Below are 21795 nucleotides of genomic sequence, written 5' to 3' on the forward strand. Positions count from 1 at the left end.
AAATTTTGTTTCAGAATTAACCGAAAATGGGGACAATGTGATTTTCAGTTGTTCTGGAGTGAAAACGTTATTTTTAAATGCAAGAAACTGTTACCAGTTAGTTGCGTTCCAATAATTTTTTCATGAAACCAAAGGCCAAAGGGTTTATCACTACATTTTTGGAACTACACCACTTCATGCTGCCCGAAAAAATGAAAAATGTGCTTTTATCCAGAAGGAAACTGCTGTATCACACATTTCTTTGCCTAATTACCCGTTGTAGATGTTGTATTCTTTGAATGAAGACCTTTTTAACAACTATGTATAATTACTACATACACTGTATGCACTGCTAATCCAGAAACAAGGATAACATTATTAGAGGTTAAAAGTACATTTCTCAGCTGATTCAAAGTCTTCACTATATTATTGTTAGATATGATGCATTTGTAACGGGAGCCAGCTGGTACGTGATAGCTGTGCGGTATGTGTAAACATCACTCCTCTGGCCTCAGGATGCACACTAGCGACTTATATTAGGGGCTGTAGACTTTAGCTTTCTCATTAGCACGCCCGCCTCCCATGCCGGCTGATGCCAGTTCGAATCCCACTCGGAGCGGGTTGGGTTACACATACATACAGATTTGATGCTGCTGGGTTTGGACTGAGAAACAGATCTGTAATTAAATTATTCTTTATTATAATGAACTGTATGCTTTTTATGATTTCTATCCACCACACAGGAAAAAAAAAAAATGATTGCTTATTTTTGCTTATTTTGGTTAGGCAAGTGGCTTATTTTGGGCTTGTTTTTCCAAACCAGGTCACTTGTTAATCTTTTGAGATCTGGCAACACTGCAATTTGTATTTCACCCACTCCTTAGCACAGAGTACTGTCATTTTAAAAAGAACATTATTAACCATTCTTTTCTTTTGTTCTAACCGGTAACCATTTGGAAAAGAGGCTGTGGAACTTCAGAACCAGAACGAAAAAATACTGTTTTTGCTCAGAATGAACCAAAATGAGAAACATTTCATTTTTAGTCCCTGCTCTAATGTTTTAATTCTTTAAAAAATATGTTAAGCTTGGTGGTCAATGTATAGAATGACTGAAGAAAAAACATACTGTACTTATATCAAAGTCCCTTTCAAAGCAATTCAGTCCATCTTGGAAATCCTTCTAACAGCTATTTTGTATGGATACTAGTGGCATAAAAGTACAGCTCCTGTCTGCTTTAATGGGGAAAGACAGAAATCTCCAAAATGGTTGGTCAATATAACAATCAAAGAACATATTTCAAATCAGCAGTAAATTCTGACAACAATGCTATTATAAAATGTGCTTCTTTAGCTCAGATCACGCTAAAAAACACAAATTTTCAGGCCGGTCCAGCTAATGCCCATGCGCGTTCTTGAGTTGACTGACAGACGATGTCTGTATCTAAATGGTGATTGGCTCTTTTACCTGTAAGGTGGGACTTCCTTTTCAACACCTGCCTTATTGGGCATTCCAGTTTCTTCTATTCATTTTAATACCAGTGCTCTGTCTCGGGCTAAATAGTCTCTGCTTATACACATGCGTCTGTGTTCTGAGGTCAAAGAATGAAGTTCCCTGAACCACAGTTCTGTGAAAAGCTTTAGGGCACAGGTCAGGCAGCTCGAGCAGGGGTTTGAATGAAGGGAGGATATTACATCTCTAATCATGTGGCATTTGAGGTCAAAGTTCAAAGATGAAAGGTCTTCTAAGTTCAAAGGTCGACTTGGTGTGTGATAGCACTGATTTTGAAACTTCTGATCAGATGTGTCTTTGAGATCCTGGATGTTAGGCACTGTGAATATATCGCACAGTTACACTGAACCAGTAGCTGAATCAAACTCATAAAGAACAATATGATGCTTAATGTAGATCAATTTCATACTAATAGCTTTTTCTAAACTATTATATTTGCATTAAATATTCTCCCACTTAAGGGAGTGTGTATAGTACTGACATAGAGTAAGTGATGTAACTGATGTTTGCCCAGTGCATTTAAAGTTTTAATTACCTCATGACAGCCAACAGACACCAAGATGACAGTCCTGCAGGTCCTTGCATAGAGAAGAGGTGATGAAAGCAATAGGGCATTAGTGAAGTCATGGGAGAAGCAAATAAAGTCTGATGACATTTGCTCAAGGCCAAAGGCTGAACCTGTCTACTTGAAATACTGTAGACCTTTCCAGGAATTAAAATAATCTCCTTCTCGTCACACAAATCCTTAAAGCTGCTAAAAGGAATAGTTCACCCAAAAATGAAAATTATCTAATAATCTACCCATCCTCATGCCATCCCAGATGTGCATTTCATTCATTCTTCTGTGGGTGAGAAACAGATCAATATTTAAGTCCTTTTTTACTATAAATCTCCACCTTTGACCAGCCCTGACCTGTAAGTGGATTTAAATGGATTTAACTGCCTTTATTTGCTCTTTGGAGATTCAAAGTTCTGGCCACCATTCACTTGCATTGTATGGACCTACAGAGCAAAGATATTCTTCTAAAAATCTTCATTTGTGTTAAGAGGAGAAAGAAAGTCATACACATCTGGGATGGCCTCAGGTTGAATAAATCTTGAGTGAATTTTCATTTTTGGGTGAAAATTTAAGACAACTGACACAAATTCCTCAAAGAGAGCTTAGTTTTAAGCCTCCTGCCTATATAATCTGCTTGCTAAAGTTAAAATTTCAGCTCTGTTATATTAGAGTTGCTTTAATTTTTTAAGTGAAAAAATAAATTACAAATACTATACAATACAAAGAAAATATACTAAAGCTTATAGTAAATACAGAAGATAACATCAAAATATAGATAATAACAGTAAATAAATTAAACTGATATGCATTTCAGTAAATGCCGACATCAGTGCCTACATCAGTCATGAATTAATCCAAACTAACCCCATGCTTCATTACAAAACAAATTATTATTATTATTATTATTATTAAGAGTAATGAATAATATCATAGTCTAAATGTAAATATGTTTTTATTTACAAAATATTTTAAATCTTTCCAATCTACAGTGTTGCTTATATAACACAGTATATCAGAAGCCTTTAAGTCTCTTCATTCCTCAAACTGTGCAGATCATCGAGTGTGAGATGACGCACTTCTCCCTCTGCGAATGCGCACACGCAAAACCCTCCTGTTGCTTTAAGCTGCGCTCACTTCATCAGTCAGGGAGGGTGAGAGCGGACGAGTGTGAACATTGCGGAGTTCTCGGGGATTCCGAGAATACACGGTTCACACTCAGACCCGACTGTCGTTCCCGGAGCCCTGACTGCCCAATGAGTTTTTGGACTCTACTACTACCATTCGGGGAGCCTCAGAGCGCACGTCCACGCGGAGGAAACACTCGCGTTTCCAAAAGCCAAGCGGTCTTTCAGCGCTCGGATAGCGGAATCAGGTACGTGTGTCGAGCCGATTTGATGCCAGCCTAGCAGTTTGAAAGACCCTGATGTATTAGACCATGATAGGTTTAGCTTTATTTTATGTATATTCGGATAAGGGATAAAACGACGCTTAGAGACGGTAAAGGAGACGTTCACACAGGACGCGTTTTGCGTTAAAAACGGCTAGAGTGCAAAGACGCTGGAAGACGCGCGTTTATAAAAGTTGAACTGTTTTTAACTAACACGGCGTCTTTAAACGCGACGCAACGGCCAAAGACGTCCGTCAGACGCATCTGTACACAGACCTAAAAACAGCGCAAAGGGAACGCAAGAACGTGTCCTATGTGAACGGCCCCGGATCGCAGTTTTCACTACTGTTGTTTAGTTTCCATTTTGTATATCTGTCATGTTGCAGCTTTATTTCTCACTTCTCGTTCGTTATCCATAGACGTACTGTAGTACTACATTTTTATTTCTGTTTATTATTATTATTATTATTATTTATTTACTTATTTAGCATTTTTCCAAGCCACATGGACATGAGGTATTTTATTATGTAAGACTGTATTGTAAGTTTTTAGTGATCAGTACTTTTTTGATCAGTACTGCATGATTAGTGATCAGTACTTTTTCCTAAGGTATGATCTAATAGACATAATCATCTGATATTTATATAGTAAGGATATGGAGCAAGTTCGCTGTGTTGTATTTTCCCGCCCAATTTATCTTGGATAGTCTTAGCACAGCTTTTGCAATCATCTTTTGCTTATGGACAGTAAAAAGCTTTCATTAATTTCTCAGTCATGAGGTTATTACTAAGAAATCTGTATGCATATTCTTTCTCAGATTCCCCTGTCTTATTAAAGTGTCCGACACAAAGGTTAAGAGTTGTAAAACATAAACATAAATACTTGGGTTAATCTGTTTAGGACAAGACCACACCTGCTTAGTTAGCTTGTCACTATGATGCTTTTATTCATTAAGGACGGGATAATGACGTAGATTTTGGACTTTGCATTTTTCATAGTTTCATATGGTTTCCTGTGGCTTTAGTCAATAAAAATGGGACTGAGGAGGTAAAGGGTTAAAGTTTAAAGGTCATCTAGCAGAGGCCATAGTGTGGGGTGGTTGTTGGTCCAGGTGCTTTCAAAAACCTTCATCCATCAAGAAAAGACCAAACAATTACAGAAAAGCTCTATATTTGTCACATAACTGCAAAGAGACATGGTATGCATGTGTTTAAAGAGATCGAGGCTTAGTTTGCATGTTTTAGACTTCATATGAGTTGTTTTGTACTAGACCTGCCATTCTCTCAGCCTTATTTGATTTCTCAGTGGATAGAGGGTTGAATGTAGGTTAAATGAGTTTATGAATTCCATCGCTGATGAATTACTAAGAAGAGTTTGTTTAGCTGACCCACATACAGTGAAAATGCATCTATTTAGCATTTTTCTAATTTAATAAAAACATTTTAATTACAATTTGCAGTATTTGTTATGTCCCCCTTTTGCTTTAGTGATAGCATGTGCTCAAGCTGGCATGGACTTGATGATCCATGTTATCCCAGCATGATTTAAGAATGTTCCAAAGATCACTTTGAATGCTTCAGTGGAAGAAAGGATATCTGACCTTTTTTCAGTCTCATTATTCTCAGGTTTAAATTAGATTTTGGCACTTAATATTGAATAAAGTGCATATTATTGTATGTTATTAATACAGTATTGGTTTAGTTGATGGAAAATCTGTCATTAAAGGAATAATTCACCCAAAAATGAAAATTCTCTCATCATTTACTCACTCTTATGCCATCCCAGACTTTCTTTCTTTTGCAGAACACAAATTATGATTTTTAGAAGAATTTCTCAGCTCTGTAGGTCCATACAATGCAAGTGAATGGGTGCCAAAATTTTGAAACTCCAAAAATCACATAAGTCAGCATTTAAGTAATCCATATGACTCCAGTGATTAAATCCATGTCTTCAGAAGTGATATGATAGGTGTGGGTGATATACAGATCAATATTTAAGTCCTTTTTTTTTTTTTTTTTTACTATAAATTCTCCTCCCTGCTCAGTCAATCTCCACTAACTTTCACATTCTTCTTCTTGTATTTTTGGTGATTCACATTCTTCATGCATATCGCCCCCTACTTGGCAGAAAGAAGAATTTATTGCAAAAAAGGACTTAAATATTAATCTGGTTCTCACCCACACTTATCATATCCCTTCTGAAGACATTGATTAAAACACTGGAGTCATATGGACTACTTTTATGCTGCTTTTATGTGCTTTTTGGAGCTTAAGAATTTTGGCACACATTCACTTGCATTGTATGGACCAACAGAGCTGAAATATTTATCTAAAAACATATTTTGTGTTCTGCAGAAGAAAGTCATACACATCTGGGATGGCCTGAGGGTGAGTAAATGTTGAGAGAATTTTCATTTTTGATAAAAACAAGGATTGTGTGCAAATGTAGATACTCAGCTTTATCGAAGACATCTAAAATCAGTTTCAAAGATCTTTTTTTGTCTGTTAGATCTACAGTACAGGTGTAAAATTATTCCCTTTGCAATGTTACGAGAGTATTTAGATAAATCTGAACAGTTGAGAGAAATGCAAGCAGACAGCTCTACTTGGCATGTTTTAGAGCAGTACTGACTTGTTTATGATATTATTGTTGCTAGAGAAATTTAAATGAACCTATTTCTCTGAGGGGATGTCAATAATATAAACTGAAAGTGGTTAAAACAATGCTGGCGTCACCTTAAAATAGTTCACTAAATATTAACCTCAACTCTGTGCTTTCATTGCCTTCTGGCTGAAAAGTGGTTAGAATTACAAAGCATGTCATATTTAATGTTTGTCATGAATACCAAATCAAAATGTTGAGTTTTCGGTGCACACACTCAGTGTGGATAAAAGCACATGGTTTTAGCACATGTAACAGAAACTTGCATGGTGTAACATGTTGTAAATCCATAGAAGCCACAGGCGCTTTACACTCATTAACAGGTCAGATGATAGCTCAGGGACACAGTGGGTGTATGTTTGTTCCTTGTGCTGTGAATCTTTGTTTTATATATCAGCCTGAAGAACAGTGAGCGTTGGTGCTGAAACTATGAGAGTTTTGTTAATCAAAAAAAGGAATGAAGACTGTAATTTTGGTCTGTAGGGGTAAAGCAGGGTGCTGAAACACTGACAAAGTATGAAATACAAGGCACATACAGATTCTTCATCCCCCCAGCCTTGAGCTAGAGACAGGGCTTTCATTTATAGCGATTGATTGATTTTTGCTGATTGATTTATTGCAAGCGATTTATAGTTTGCTGAATTTGCGGAGCAGTATTGCTGGAACGTGCAACTCTGATAAATCAAACATCACAAGCAGTGACCCTTTACACTCCCGCCAATCGAACAGTCCACACAATTACAAAAAAATCCAGTTGTATGAAATGAAGTTCCATGATTACTAAAGATATAACCTGGCCCATGCTGAATCTGTGGCCTCAGAACTTCACAAAAATCTCTGCAGATTTTCGTGGTGTTCAAAGTTATTCACCACTGTCCCCTTTCCGCATTTGTTTATTTATTTATTTATTTATTTTTATTTTTTTTTCCCTCATTTTCACCCAGTTTGGAATGCCCAATTCCCAATGCACTTTTAAGTCCTTGTGGTCGCGTAGTGATTCGCCTCAATCCGGGTGGTGGAGACAGCGCCACCCACCGCGGCATCCACGCTCAACTCCCCACACGCCCCACCGAGAATGAACCACATTGTAGCGACCATGAGGAGGTTACCCCATGTGACTCCACCCTCCCTAGCAACCGGGCCAATTTGGTTGCTTAGGAGACCTGGCTGGAGTCACTCAGCACACCCTGGGATTCGAACTAGTGAGCTAGCGAACTCCAGGGGTGGTAGCAGGGTCTTATTTTAAACAAACAATCAAATTTTTGCTGAATTTGATTGTGCTGTTAGCTTCAAATGAGAGCGTTATACTCTCACCCACTTTACAGAAACATTTTGCCTTGTTTCCATATTTTCAGATTCAGTATATCCATTCCAAAATCAATGCAGAACATGCAAAAAAAAAAAAAAAAAAAAGTCTGCAAATACAGTCTGGACTACATTAGAACTAGGAATGTCATAAAATATTGATACATAGATTATTGATTGTTATTTTCTTGATACGTTTTTTTAAGGCATCGATATATTAACATTAGCTGACATTTTAAATTAGAAGCCTAATTTGTGAGCTTTCCAATTCACTGTCAGCTGGCCTTCCGTTTAATGTAGTTTGGTGTAATAGCTTTGGGAGACCACAAGGGGGTGACATAACATTTACTGTACTTAATACTAGGGCTGTGCCAATACTATCAAATATCGATATATCACGATACTTTTCCTCACAATATTGTATCGATACATTAGATCCCTGTATCAGTATTTTTATTAAACTATTTCTGTGTTCATATCATGTCCAACAGTTCAATAAAGACGAAGCAGGTCATCTAAATAAGTGCAAACTAAGAGCGGCATTTCTCCGTGCAGTCAGAGATGCTTCTATGAGGCGCGAGAGAGACTCTTGCGGACACGCTGATCCTGTCTCAAATGTTTAACACCAGGGCCGTGCAAAAATATTGATTTTAAGACTAACCGCGATCTTCATTTGATTACATCGATATTGATTCTTAAAATCCCAAAAGCGATCTTTTACTCTATGTGCAGCACTTTAAAATGAGAGCATATCACTCACATACGTGACTTAAAATGTCTGGAATTAACGATTGCCTGGTAATATTTCAGATTTCGCCAGTTCAGCACCAAGTTCAGCATCTTTACACGGTGTGTTGAGAGTAAAAGTTTGGTTTCTTTTGTAATGTGTGTTCAAAGATGAGATCCACGTAATCCATTTGTCATTGATGTCTCTTATAATTCCCTCTTTGGTCTTTATAGATAGATGTTGATTAAAATGACAAAAATAAATATTTAATTCTTATCGGACATTTGACTCCATTTGCGTTAAAGTCCCTGTCCTTAAAGAGACAGTACTGGGTTTTAATAGGTGTTCTACATAATGTTGTAAATACTTGTAAATAGGGCAAATTAGGCATCTAAACAATACCCCCCCACACACACACACACAGACATACACGCACACAATTTTTTGACTTCATATTTATTGAAGCAAAAATGTGACCAAAATGATGAAAAGCTACTGATAAAAAGCATTAACTGAAAGATAATTTTTCATTTGTAAGCAAAATGGACATAACTGAAATATACCTATATTTATTGGAATGAAATTGAGATCATGTGAATCATAAGGAAATCAAACCATGATATTGTGATGTATCGCAATATATCGTATTGTGACATATATATCATGATGCGTATCGTATTGTGTAACTGTGCAAACTGAACGATTAGAAATGACATTGTATGTAGCCTTGAATAGGTTTCATTCAAGGTGTCAAACTACAAAAAGACATACTTGTAACTGAAAACACATTGTGCAGGCTATATGAAAGATACAAATACACAATATATCATCCAGTGATGGCTAGAGTAAATAAACTATGTCCTTTGATAATGATTTTGGTCTAATTTAATGTAAAACTATGCGAGTTGCACTAGGCGCCACTGGCAGGCACAGAGCAATGGCGGCGATGTGCGTACCTTCATAGAAAGTAATTGTTTCAGATTTTAGAACATGCTATGTCGTCCACCAGATGCGTCCCTTGTGCAAACCCCTTTAAGTTACCCTGACACTCACACTTTACCAAAGTTGTGAGAATCATATGTTTGAAATATTGTCTGTGTCTTGAAGTGACAAAGACTATTGGGCAACGAGTAGCCCTATTTATATTGGGGGGGAAAAGTGCCAGTATAAATGTTCTGATTATCGATGTGTGAAAAAGGCATTGATCCTAAGTCTAGTTAAAAGTAAACACTCCTTTTGCTTTTTTGCTATTTTATTGTAAGATGTTGAGTTAGAAAACTTTCTGCAAAGAAATAGGGCATCAAAAGCTCATAGGTCACTTCTAAAAAAGTTTTGGCCTGGTAAAACAGTAAGAGAGTTGCTGATCCTGAGAAACATGTTCTGAACAACTTGTATAACACCAGTTTAATTTAATATAATTACTACCAGGCTGACCTATAACTGCCAGCTGTACTTTTTGTATCCAACTGTGCCCTGAGGTAAGATGGACCTGGAGGTCAGGGGATCCCGGCAAACGGGTTCAAGAGGATTTTACTGCTTCTGGGTGCAATTAGTAAATTTTATCTCATTTGAAGCAAGTTACATTAGTAGAGCAGAAAATATGCTTTGCTAAGTGAAATTCCAGTCTTTCCCAGTGATTCTTCTAGAGTTGTAAGGGTTGTCGCTTCTCTCTTTAAGCAAAAAATTAATGTGTGCAACATCTGTACAACATTCACAGAGCAGGAGACAGGAATAATGACTTTCTCACATCTAAAAGCTTTCCCTTCATATTACACAGTAATACTGGTCAATATTTGGTTTTGTTTTCCATTACTCATGGACATTGTTTTCTTAATTAAATATGAGAAAGTGACTAAGAAGTTCAGTTTAGTGTTCCAGGCCTACAGAGGTTATGTGGATTGAACTGAAAATTTTGTATATCTCAAATATGCTGTCTGGTAACCAAAGTGGGATTCCCTGGTAAAATCTTTTGCAATGTTTACAAAATCCGTCTCTGGTGATCTGATCACAACCACATGGGGTGTTGTCAGAAAAGTGACCACATTGCATTCGACCCTCCTGAAATCCGATCACAGGTGGTCATATGAGATGCATGTAAATACCAGGTGTAACGACGATCTGTCTTGCCTGGCCACTTGTGATCGGATTACCTGAGACTGATATCAATACCAGGTGTAAACATGGCCTGTGCACTTAAGTATTTCCTGCTCTTGTTGATGTGACCGCCACCTCTGTCATGAGGCTGTTTCAGCTAAGACTCAAGACTGCATGCAGAGGTCAGGGGACAGCTCAGTGCAACAGGTTTGTGTTGCCTTGTGTTTTTGGACACACAGCTGCAAACCAAAACCATGGTGAGTAATCAAGCCATTTCACTTTTTGGAGCAGACCGCCCATCTCTGGACTGCTGAATCACTTAGGACTTACTTAAAGGGTTAAAACATGCTGAGCTGTTGCCAGGCAACAGGGGACACCTCAGCTGCTGAGAAAGACACACAACCGCATGTCCCCGCTCTCATAACACTCTCTAATGTCTCATGCAGCGTGGCCTGCTGGGATATATTATTATGGACTGCTGTTTGTATGCACCCCTGTCACAGGAAGTTACACAAGAGTGAAAGAGGAAGGAAAGGTGGTAAAATTTTGACACCACCGACTAGTTGATTTTGAAAATGTGTGGTTATGAACATACCTAGTGTGTAGTCACATTCCTCATTCCAATCAGTTGTGGGTCGTTGAATAGTTGAGAGGGGGCCTGCCTGTTCTCCTTCAGTACTTTGGGAGATGTCCTTGGACAGACGTCCTTGTGTCCTACTTATGGAGGTAGCGCCTGTTTTCCTGGCATTAATGCAACACTGTGACCTTGACCTGACTGACCCGACATGAAAGCTTTTAAGTAACTCTCTAAAACAGGATTCAGTCATGTGACACCATGCGGATGAGAAGGGCTTATGTGTCACACTTGACTGAAGGTGTGGGTGAGTGTTTTATTCATTAATTTTAGGAATTAACAGCTTTAGTGCTGTGCATTATGAACATTGATTCGTGATTGATTTTGTGCACCACAGAAATGAAAAATGAAAGTAGAAAGCGACTTTGCCTGGCTTCAGTTTGGTCTGGTGGGAAAAAGTGGTATTTGACAGAATTCAGTTTAGGGTTGGGTGATAAGGAAAAAAATTCAGTTTCAATTTTCAGCTTTTTCATACAGTAAACTGCAATATTTACCATCAAATATTTTGACAAACATTTTAATATTTGAAAAATGGCACACAGTCACGAGTGATGATGTGAATTAATCATTGAATCAGAGTTTTGGATTGATTCTTTGAAATGAACTGATTGAACTTGAGTAGCAGAAACTAATTGAGCTTAACTTTAATAATGATGTTGTTTAGGGATGCACCGATATGGAAATTTGGGCCAATACGATAACTGATAATTCAGTGTATTTGGAGGCCGATAACCAATATATTTGCCAATAAATCTATATCTGGATATAAATCTAAATTTTGTGTGTCTGATTACAAAAACAACACCTATAAAGCCACATATGGAGCACTTCTAATGAAATCAATCATGTAAATTGGATTATCGTTTTTATTTTAAAACCACTTCAATTGCATAAAACGGGGAACCTGCAAGAAAAATTTTAAACTTTTAAATCATTTACCAAATGTAGCCTACTTTGAACCAGTTAAAGAAATTTTACATTCCTATGGCCAACTTCCTTTTATTTAAAAAAGAATAATGACTCTACCATTAAAAACTAATTTGATGAGTGCATTAAATTATCATTAAAATGATCACAATATGCACAATGTTGCTTATGTTTTTGTTTTGTTTTTTCAGGGCCATCAAAAGTATTGTGAATATATATTATAATTTTTCTATATATTGCTCAGCCCTGACAAAAGGCACTATCCGATGTGCATTACACCCAGAATACTGTGACGAATAAAGTTAGTCTTTTTCATGAAGCCACTGTGGTGTGAATTGGTATTTTTAAGTTCTGCCCCACTGAACCTTGAGTTGAAGCCAAACTTTCAGTGAGTATTTCGGGGAGCTAATGTTGTACATTTGCACTCTTATGAGACTGGACTGGATGACTCCCTATGTGTCTGTCACAGCAAAATACTGGCTGTGTAGAATCTGGTTCACCTGTGGCCACTGACCTTTGGTGGTTGTTTACATGTTGTTGCTGTACTTGTATAAGTGCGTTTACATGTCTGATTTGGTCACAGACACCAGACGGCTCAAACAGAGCAGATCTCTTCTCTAAGCCACCTGTCTGTGTCCAGGGCTGCCCTCGCCCGTTATATTAAGGTATGGATTGCCCTAAATACACTTAAACAGGTTTAATAAGGTCAACGATCAGTTTGATTCAGTGGCTTCTTGTTGTCCTTCAGATGTGTTTGTGTGGAGATCAGATGTTGAGCAGAATTGCCAGGGAAGTGAATGGGTGTTGATGAAAATAGATACAATTTAATATATGCATAGATTTTCATTTAAGCTCATGAGTTGTTACTTAAACACTTTATAATGACTAGAAGCTGTACAGAGTGATTCTTATGGGTACCTATTTTTTGTTTTTTTGTTTTTTGTGGTTTGTAGTAACAGGCCTGGACAGTATATAAAGGTCATTTTTGGCTCATTTGAAATGATCAGCATTTGCCGATAATTGGCTCATCAAATAAAAATGGTAGTCCCTCTTTTCAATCTACTGATTTTGAAATCTGTTTTCAATGTTTTTTTTGTGTGACTTGAGTGATTATTGTATAAAATAAGTGTTTGTTTTATTTCAGAAATTTAGTTTACATCTCTTGTCATCGTGATAGATATATTACGTTATATTATGCATATATCAGAGTTGTATCTGTGATCAGTCATTCTGATCTCTAGATATCAGCATCTGCCATTTAAAAACTGAAATCGTTTGACTGTTAGTTGTCTTTATTTTTACTGTCTGTTGTAATTGACACATTTTATGACCACAGTTTTCGCTGAGATAAAATCTAAAACACATTAATTTAACTCAAATGTGCCAAATGTCCATGTTTGAAGCTGATGAAATTCTCACATCCCATTTTGTTTGTGTCAGAGGCAGACATACGAGAGCTTGTGTTGTTGGCATTGTGAAAGTGATCAATATCTCATCATATGTGTCTGGTGGTGGTGTTTGGGAATATGTTCTCACCTTACAGCCATCATACAGAAGACTTTCACAGATCTGAGAGAGGCAACACACATCAACAGCTTGCATCACTGTCAGCAAAATACAAGGAAACACAGGCATTTCTGGAAATCTCTGAAGAATTCAGTGTTAAAGCATGTGAAGTAAGGGATAACATAGAGTTATTACAGTTACATGTCATTATTCCAAAATAAAATTGACATTTTAATATAGAAACCAAAGTATTTTGTAATAATGACTGGCTGACTGAACACTATATTACTTATTATATGGCTATCTACGAAATAAATAAATAAATGGACTAATGAAACATTGATTTGACTTTATAAGCTTGCTTCAATTAGATTGTCTTAAAGATTTCTCAATAGGCAGTACTTGGCAAGCTTGTTAATGTGAGAAAAACGCAATTTGCTGAGATACAAGACTTGTGAAGACACAGTTATGTGGTAAATTCTGGCACAACAATCAATTATACAGTTTAGTGGTCTTTATAACAAAACCATTTACTGCAGAATGCCCCAATTGACCAGTCGGAATCAAGTATTCCAGAGAACCATGTAATAATTTTATATAATTATCAAAGCTCTGTTTAAGTGGGTATAATTTCTCAGGAGGTTTTTGTATATGCAAATACATTAATTGTCAAAAAGTTGACATCTTATTTTACTGATGAGGTCACTTTTTCGGTAGTGAATGAGGACTTGTATGTGATGTTTGCAGTTCAGGCGGCCACATATGGGTCGTGAGCCGTGTTTGATTAAGGCATGTGCTGCGCGCTTTCCTGGCATCTGATAAGACCCTCATACGCCACTGGTGCGAGGAGAGTGTGCACTCTGAAAAATGGGGGTTAATGAAGGTAGACTCTCTTTCTCTCTCTGCTGTGTTTGTGTTTTCACTTTCTTTTGCAGAGCAAAAGATCAAACTAAATGCAGCAATCTTCACACATTCTATTTGGGGGGAAATAGAAAGAGAGAAAGTTGGCCATGGTGACCTATTTTTCTCACAGTTCAGGGAGGCCGAGGGTTGCGAGTGCTGCAGTCAGTCAAATGGGGTGCAGGGGCTGTTGCCAGACGCAACCACACAGAAGTGGGTCAACGGAAAGTGCTGTGTCTTTTAAACGGCTTGTCGAATGTTAGCAAATGCTGCAAGTGAAACACGGATGCTCAAAACTGTCCATGGAGGTCTGTGGTCTTTTCGGACCTTCACACCCATTCAGATCTGCATCTAAAATAATCTAGCTGGCTAACAGATGAGGTTTTGCAGAAATATTGAGAATGACTTTTGATTGGGTTGAAAATTTAAAACCAGTGAGGTTTTGCATCATATCCCTTGCTTTCCAGCAAAGCTATTTTTTTTATTAATTTAAAAAAAGTCATTTATATAAATTATAGTATAAATATAATATATTTTTATTAAATATCAAAATTGTGTCTGGCACATATACTGTAGATACAAAAACACATTGTAATAATAAAATCTAATTTTCTTTTTGGGGCCAGTAAAAATGTTGGCATGGCAAAGAAAAAGCCAAACCATTGGCCTGACTGGTCCAGCAGAAAAAAAAAATCCTTAACATTGAACCCTGACTGATATACAGTAAATGTAATGAAACGGTTTGTGTTAAATGAGAAAATAATTTAAAAAAAGAAGCATTTTTACAAGTGGTCTTAGATTTTGAACTCTGCTGAATTTCTAATCCAATCACAGCCAAGTCACTTAATTTAAAAGATGACACACCATTTACACACAGCTCAAGCTTTTTCCGTAGCTCAGGGTAATTGAGATGACATCAGGATCACTGTACGGACGAAAGCCAGTAGTCATGGGAAATTGTGCTTCATCCTTATGCCCTTGAAGACAGATCACAGTGGGCGTGGCCTTTTATGATGGGTTGTTGTTTTTGTCAAACGCAAAAGGTCAGGTGAACACCCTGCATACCAAGTAAGGCACAGCCAGACCATCAGGCCTGGAGGAGAGAGCAGACTAATCAACGACAAGACTTTGGACCCCAAAAAGCATTTTTTGGAATAGTGCCCGTTTATTGCACTATTCAGTATTTGATCTAGAGAGTTCTGCTACAGTGAACCACTGTTCTGAATCTAACCAGCTGAGAAAGACTTTGACCTGACCAAGGTGTTTCACTATTTGAGTTTTTGAGTGTGCACAGGCCAAGGCTCTTATCATGAATACTCTGACTAATGGAAGGCAGGTTGCACAGAAAGTGTACTGAAGTGAGCAGGCCTCTGCGAATGGCACGCAGTCCAGCACAACTTCAGTGTAGTGCAGTATATTTGTCATTATTACACATCTCTCTGGAATGCTTGATTCTGAATGATCAGCCATGGTATTTTGTAGTTTGATATTTTTTATGACTGCTAAACCGTATTATTGACCGTTGTCCCAGGCAAAGATTTCCTACATTGGTTTGGGTTAGATACTAAAAACATACAGACGTGATGTGTCGGTGACTGCGAAAGACCTTTGGTCTAATTGAGTATATCATGTGGCTTGAGAACCGTGCCCCAAACCTGGCGCGGTGGGTGTTCCTCCAGTAATCTGATAAATTCCAGTGAAGGTGAGGAAAGCTGTGATCTCTCGAACCCCTGCGTGTTGCTAGAGGAGGCCGTGGCAGATGGCTTCCAGCAGGATCACATATGACATGGTATAACGTTACAGTCAGGAAAGGTCAGTCCGCATGGCACTGCAAAGTCTCCCGCGAAGGATCCACACGTTCCCGAGTGAGCTGCATGCGTGCGTGTTGTATTCCTGTTTGCTGTGAGGCAGGGTTAGTGTTTAAACATGACATTTCTCCCCTCTATCCTCACCTCGGTGTCAGTGCACAGAGGACAGTCCAAATATTTGTTTAAAGTAATGAACCTTGTGCAACCAAAGGCACTGCATTTGCATGATGATAAAAGGCACTCTATCCCCTCCTGTAACACTTGTCGTGCATAGCTTGCTCTCTTTGGAGAATCACCCTTGTTCGGAAGGGCACTTAATGAAAGATATGGGGCCAAAACTACTGTGTAAGTTCCACTTAAGAAAAAAAAAAAGTGAATGATAGGGACAGGTTCTAGAATAAGCACAAGCCAAGTGACCCGTAAAAGTAAGTAAAAATTGATGGCTAAAATTTGCCCAATAAATGTATTAGGTATTGCAACAAAATAAATGGTTGAAATCGTATTTGAAAGTCTGGCCCTAACTGATGTAAGTGACATGAGCAATTCAAATCAAAGACATACAAATCGTTTGCTAAGAAAACATCAGTCACGACTCGTGCATGTTTGGACAACTTTACCTCAGTGGAAAATTTACCATCAGAAGTGTATTTAGGCAGCCTAAAGTTTTAGTTTTTTGTTTTTTTTTTCTCCAGAACTCCAAGTTGTAAGACATTTTTGAAGTAATCCTCACATTAAGCCACCAAAATTAAAAGATTAGGAACAAAATCATGTCTTCATGTTTAAAGGTGCATTTTCTCTGCAAGTGACAATTAACTGCATTGTTTGTCACTAAAATGTAAGGAAAAAACAGTTCAATAATCCTATTGTCATAAGGACCAAAAAAAAAAAAAAAAAAAAGAAAATCTATATTTTACAATACAATTTTATCACTTAACATGTTCCCTGGGATTTAAACCCACAACCTTGGCATTTCTAGCAACATGCTCAACCAGTTGAGCTATAGAAACCCTTGTCAACAGAGAAGTCAACCAGGCTAGTGGTTCAGGTGCCGCAGAGAGTAAAAATACACCAGCGAGATATTTTTAAATTCCGCCTCTGTCTGAGTTCAGTGTTAAGGTTAAAGATCCAGCATTCAGATAAGACTTCCCCACTGGGCAGGAGATAACAGCCACGCAGATTGAAAAGAGAGAGAGAGAGACATTGGAGGGGGAAGATTTGAGATGTCTATCTGGCAGTGTGAAGATTTTTGTCTTGCAGATCCAGTTCAAGGACGCCTGCAGGCAAGGCAGCCCTGACTGTGCCAGTGATGCATCTCAAGGTCACATGCTCTCACCCTATGACTCTCAGCAACAATAGGAAGGGGGGGGAGGGCACTGTAAAATGCATCATCTCCCTCCTCCATGCATATAGAGAGCTGTCATTAACCCCTCAATGTCTTCCTGCAGCCACAACGCCAGTGGAGGGCTGTCTTCGATTATGCTCAGCACAGCCGAGAGGCTTTGAAACTACTCTGTTGTGACACATATTCCAGCAGAGCCTGGAGAACGTGCGTGTTTGTGGTTTTTAAATAGGCATAAGGATGAAAATATAGCAAGAGAGGTCTAAATGTATTTTACAGTAGCTCCAAAAAGTATTTGAACAATTTTGGGTGCTAAAGTCACACTTAAAAATCTGAACTTCAATGCATTACATAACAATTTCAAACCAAGTGGCATCTGCAAACAAATGATGCTAGACCTTTTCTCAAAACTAACTTTTCTGAGTCAATTAACAATTTTTCTCTGATAATTAACAGTTAACCCTCCGTTAGTTAGCCCTGCGGTCACACTCAAGCTTAGTGTAAAATCCCCTTTTTTGGTGTCACACGGCAGTTTGTTTGAACAGTTTTGTCTGAATGAATCTGGAGAATAAGGTCTTAGATAAACTTAAATTCAGGTGAGTCGAATTTGTTGCCTTCACAACAAAACGTCTTACTCAGAAAGGATTTGTGGGTTAAATTATTCTTTGTGAGGCAGCATCAGCACGCTAACCACTTATAGCTGGATTTAGCAGTGTGAACCCAGTTGACCCAATGTTTGAACTGAAAAGAGCCCATCAGAAATGCAACGGTCACGTGTATGAGCTATCTGTGCTAATCTAATCTGCCCTCAAGCATCCGCTATCAACTTTTTTTGAATTTTTTCGATTATACAGAGAAAACATGGAGACTAAATGATCAATAACCTCTGTCATGATTCTCGAATTTCTCCGCCTTAAATCTTCCACTGGCTGGCGTCCAGCTCATTTCATTCCGCTGTTGCAGATTAGTTTTCATCGTACTCGAAACAGAAGTGTTTTGAGATGATAAATTATACGATCATAACAAATTTGTCAACAATTTCCGCTCTCCCTGACGCCTTGCTGAGGCCAAAGCAATTCTCTAGTTTGCATTGCAGTGCGTTGTCCTAAAAACACACTCAAAAAAACACACTCGCACATGTAGCACTGAAAGGTCTGTAGCAATGGCAGGGGATGAGCATAAATCTTCAATATTAACGAGTCTCTCTGTGGCAGGAGACTTAGCAGCTTTGTCTCTCTCTCCTCTCGGCTCGCCTACGTCCCCTCATCATTTAATTAACAGTAGGGAGATTATGGAGGCCCCAGGCATGTGTAGATCTGATTTAAATGCGGAAATGTTACATTACTGTCACCCTGTTGGCGGAAAAAGGTTGGAGAAGATAGAATAGAAAGTGGGGAAACAATATTTCCGGTCCATCAGTCCTCGCAGGAACATTCTCCATTAGGGCATGAGTATCTACAACTACCTTACAGTATACAATACAATACAATACACATCAAGATACATATGTCATGATTCAATTCATCTTTGCTGATGTAAATTAATCTAGGAAGTTTTTTTGACTCCTGAACTCCAGGTGGATAGACATATGTGGTGTTTTTGTTGTATTAAAGCTGAAGAGTGTAATTTCTGTGCCACCATCAGAATTGCAAAAAAATAAATATTGTTTTTAAACAGCTTTCCGAATATGATATTTTCTATGGATACAAGCGTAGCTCTTATCTACTTGAATGGGGAAAGACCAAAATCTCAAAAACAGTTGGTCACGATTACGAGCAAGTAAAATATGTCAAGGCAGTAGTAAAATCTGACAACAATCTTATCATAAATTGTGCTTCTTTAGCTTAGATCATGTAAAAAATGCTATTTTTCTGGCTGGTCCAGCTAAAACTGCTAAGGCGAGACTTCAACAGGCACCATGTTCAGCGGTACGATTTCTCCCATTCAAATGTATGACAGTGACCTGTCTGATCCTAAACTGTCTCTCAGGTTTTTTTAGATTGAATGTTGGTCTTGGTGTCTGCTCTAGGGTTCCAGTTCCTGCAGCCAGAGAGCTGGTAATGTTGAAAATCATGTGCTGCCCATGCACTTGCCTTGTCCTATAGCTGAAGTGGTTTATGTTTTGCTGTAATTGGCACTCGCAGCTGCTCTCCAGTTTGACAGGGATGAGTTTGGAGCCTCTGCCTTGCGTGACAGCTGCCTAATTGGGCATTCTACCCTTGTGGCAGGTGCAGCCTCCTCCAGCTGGGCTGCTGACGAATGGTAGCGGAAAACAGATGAGGACATGGTGACCCTCTCTACCTTCCTGCGCCTCTGCCATTGGCACGTGAGGTGGGGTAGGTGGACGGTATGGTGTAGTTCAACGCCACTGGTTTACCAGGAGGAAGTGAGAGGGTGGGGTTTTGCCAGGTGGCAGTTGACAGTGTCACATGACAGTGTCAGTATGTCAAGGGCGCAGACACCAGTAGAACAATGTGGTTTTTTTTTTCGTTAGGTAATTTTGAGTTGTTCGCTCCAGATTTATAGCTCCTGGCTTTCTTTGCACCTCAGCTAAGACAGAGCAAAAGATGGCAGCTTCCAGAGTGTCATCGCACTGCTCTCCAGCTGTATGTGAAACTGCCATGGTGAGGTTGTGTCCTCTTGTTAGAGGCAATTAATTACACTTGTTATATTAAAAATGAAATATTCTGCTTATGTAAAATGTGTTACTGTACCTCCTCCGCTGCTGCCTTGTTGACTACAGAGTGGAGAGGACTAAGGCCAGAAACATACTTTCAGCATACGCAGATGTGAGTCCTTGGCCAACGCATTACCAATGTGTGGTCTGGTTGAACATGCTTAATATGCATTCTTGTGTTACTGTTGTGACAACAAACCTCAGTACTCAAGGGGGCAATAGAGCGCAACAGTCTGGTCCCTGAAGTAAAAATCCCATTAAATGTTTCCATAGATGAACGATTACTTGCAAACTTTTCAAGACAGACATACCGTGAGCTCCAAAGTTGTTTATCGATGATAAATTTGCCTCGGAGCGACCACCCACTCCCATGATGCACTGTGAGAGACGTAATCAAGTCTGTCTCCCTTTACCCTTAAACTACTTATCTAACGGTACATATATGGATATATTGCAATAAACTTAATATATATTGTTTCTATACTTGGAATCAACAACCTAAAATCATTAGTTTGATATATTCCCATAGTTTTTTTATTCAATTACATCATTCACAGTGCTTCATGGGATTGTATTTTGTACCCTCGTGAATGACGGTAAGTACACAGCCTTGTACCTTTTGTCTTTTTGTCTGATTTTCAAATACTTTTTTGCCTCAAAACAAAGTTTGTGATGTTGTGATTCACCTTGGAGCTGGTAGGTTTGGTTCATGGCTCATAACCTATGCAAAAAATGAAAGTGAAAATTCTTCCTGAAACTCAGACGCTGAATGAGTGGGCAGGGCACTGTTGCACTCTGTAGAGTTAGCTTCAAATGTCTGTGCCATTTAAAACTGAATGTGTTGTTATTCAGCTAAGTTGCTTTAAAATATATTAACTTACTTGCTCAGAAAGATTCTTTTGAAACTGTTGCTCTGCCATCAATGTAGTTGGCTTGAAAGAGAAAACTGGCTGTTGAAGTGGACTGTTTACACTAATGTCTGAGAGCGCCCCTTGTGGCAACGGTGAGAATGCAACATGTATAGTACTTGCTTTGAGTTTTGAACTGTGATGCAATACATTTTAAAACACAACAACGTACGAAATTGAGCTTACGTAGCTACAACCGATTGCATAAAGTATGTTTCGGCCTTAACAGCGCACCAGAACATACAAAAGCTTTAAAGCAGATGCAACCGTTTTTGCCACTTTGAGAATAGGTTTTCTGTCAGAATCCTGGCCTAGAGCCATGGCGCTCAGGCAGGTAATTCAAATTCGAATCCAGCTCGTGGCATTTCCCAATCTTGTCTCCGAATCATTTCCTGTCTTCTGTCCACTGTCAATAAAAGTGCCAAAAAAAAACAAAACAAAACAAAAACATAGTTTTTCAGTGTCCATGTCAAGCAGGGATTTTATTAGAAGGGTTAAATAATGAATTCCAATGGGACTGTATTTTGTTTATTAGAGCATGACAGTCACTCTAGAGTGAAGACATGTTAACAAGAAAAAGTCAGTGCTCTGTTAGTGTCTGGATTTAACCAGATGGTTTGAGTGTTCCTTTTGCCACTTTTACTGATACAATAGTGAAATGTTGGGCACACTGTCTTTAATTGAGTAGATGCTAGTATCATAGAATGACATCTTATTAAGAATTAAATTCTCACATAAGGTCACTATTGTCTTTAGCTTATAACGGTTCTGCTGTTCAGTAATGGCTGGATTCAAACTTGTGTTGTCTACATGGGCACCACTAGGGGCATAGTTTCCAGGGGGGATGGGGGGGAGGTAACCCACCCAATAATCA

General features: G+C 38.5%; 1 protein-coding gene across 2 annotated transcripts in view; it reads left to right on the forward strand.

The window, feature by feature from the left end:
* The first annotated feature begins 3148 nt into the window (after window positions 1-3148).
* The window catches only part of LOC127433121 (nuclear receptor-interacting protein 1-like), a 35375-nt gene continuing 16728 nt past the window's right edge, over window positions 3149-21795 (forward strand). Inside the window, exon 1 of one of the 2 annotated variants that reach the window (XM_051684788.1) lies at window positions 3149-3420. The gene's annotated coding sequence lies outside the window, so the exon portion shown is untranslated. Of the gene's footprint in view, window positions 3421-10853; window positions 11104-21795 lie in introns of those variants that run through there. The other variant, XM_051684787.1, reaches the window with a different exon arrangement.

Source organism: Myxocyprinus asiaticus, chromosome 42 (assembly GCF_019703515.2).
Source record: "Myxocyprinus asiaticus isolate MX2 ecotype Aquarium Trade chromosome 42, UBuf_Myxa_2, whole genome shotgun sequence".
Lineage (NCBI taxonomy): Eukaryota > Metazoa > Chordata > Actinopteri > Cypriniformes > Catostomidae > Myxocyprinus > Myxocyprinus asiaticus.